The sequence below is a fragment of the Saccopteryx leptura genome, chromosome 2 (assembly GCF_036850995.1).
Source record: "Saccopteryx leptura isolate mSacLep1 chromosome 2, mSacLep1_pri_phased_curated, whole genome shotgun sequence".
NCBI lineage: Eukaryota > Metazoa > Chordata > Mammalia > Chiroptera > Emballonuridae > Saccopteryx > Saccopteryx leptura.
Genome location: NC_089504.1, coordinates 276471763 through 276473662, shown reverse-complemented (window position 1 = coordinate 276473662; position 1900 = coordinate 276471763).

Here is a 1900-nt window from a genome sequence, read left to right as displayed (position 1 = left end):
AGAGAAGGCTTTCACACTTACATTTGAATTGTGGTTGAATGCCTTGATCTTTCATATAAAAAACTAAGGGGCATTGAACCTGCACTAATGGTACTCAGTCACCTGATTTTGTTAAGGTAGATAGTTAGCTAGATATCAATGGGGAAAGGAAAAAAAGAGATCGGATATTATATTTAATAAAACTGGAAAGCCTGTTTCAATAAGAAACTAAAGCATTTCATAAGAGGACAGACAGTAGACATATTCCCAACACATTAAACTTACACTCTATGTTGTAGAATTATCTGAAAGGTTTTTTCTTTTTCAAGCATAGGGATGCCAGCTGGAATGCTACCCTGGCCCAGATATCAGACTTTGTAAACCAGACCAGATGCAGGAGTCTATAGCCTTGACTGTGGAGTGCTTGGACCTGATCCTCGTCCTTGAGAAAAGTAACAGTCAGAAGCCTGATCTCCAAAGACAGCAGGCACGCCAAGAACTAATGAAGAATAGGTCCAGACCTAAGAAAGGACATGTAGCCGTATTCCTTTCCCCTCCCTAACTAGCCCTGATTACCCTACAAAACTGAGGACATGAAGGCAGGCTTTGGAAACATAGCTGCCCCCTGTCTACTTAGTTGGCTGACCATATAAATCAAGTGTATTATAAGGTTTAACCCTTGTCTCTATTTATTAGCTGACAGTAACAGGTAGCATGAACATGGCTTGTTACAGTTACAATTCCATTTACTTGGAAGCTATAGCATTTACAATTCTGGACACCCCAGGGGATTAATACTCCCTCTTCTCCTGTGTAAGGAGAAATAACTTGTTTTTCTAGCTCCCTAGAGTAAAACTGATCCAACCCCAGAATATGGGGGGAGGTGCTTTTGTGCTTCCAATTTAAGGCATGTGCAGTGGAAGCCAAGAGGCCTGTCAGTCTAGCCTAGAAGAAGGATCTGATTGGTTAGTGGAAAGAAGCAATGCAAGCTTGTGAAATTTAAAGAAAGTGATTGATTGGCTTAAGAAAAAGCTGGTCCTTCCCATCTTACAAATATAAACACAGGCTTAGCAAAGCTTGCTCTCTCTCTCTCTTCCTGCTTGAAAATACATGTTCACCTCATTCATTTGCGAGTCTTTCCAAGCTTCCATGTGGTCCTAAAAAGCCATGTAGGCTGGGCCCTGGCTGGTAGCTCAGTGGATAGAACATTGGCCCCGCATATAAACATGCCAGGTTCGATTCCCAATCAGGGTACACAGGAGGAGAAGCAGATGGAAGCAACCATCTGCTTCTCCTCCTTTTCCTCTCCCCCGTCTCTCCCTCTTCTCCTTCTGCAGCCAGTGGCTCGATTGGTTCGAGCATCTGCTCCAGGCACTGAAGATAGCTCTCTTGGAACACATCAGCCTCAGGTGCTAAAAATAGCTTGGTACTAGAACACTGGTCCTCGATGTTTTTTGGTTTTTTTTGTGTGTGTGTGTTTCTTTTTTTACAGAGACAGAGAGAGTGTCAGAGAGAGGGATAGATAGGGACAGACAGACAGGAACGGAGAGAGATGAGAAGCAACAACCATTAGTTTTTTGTTGTGACACCTTAGTTCATTGATTGCTTTCTCATATGTGCCTTGACCATGGGGCTACAGCAGACTGAGTAACCTCTTGCTCAAGCCAGCAACCCTGGGTCCAAGCTGGTGAGCTTTTGCTCAAACCAGATGAGCCCGCGCTCAAGCTGGCGACCTCGAGGTCTCGAACCTGGGTCCTCTGAATCCCAGTCCGACGCTCTATCCACTGCACCACTGCCTGGTCAGGTGATGGTCCCCGATGTATTGCAGAGAGGATTCCGGTTGGGGCACATGTGGGAGTCTGCCTCACCATCTACCCTCCTCTCACAAAAACAAAACAAAACAAAACAAAAAACCACACAC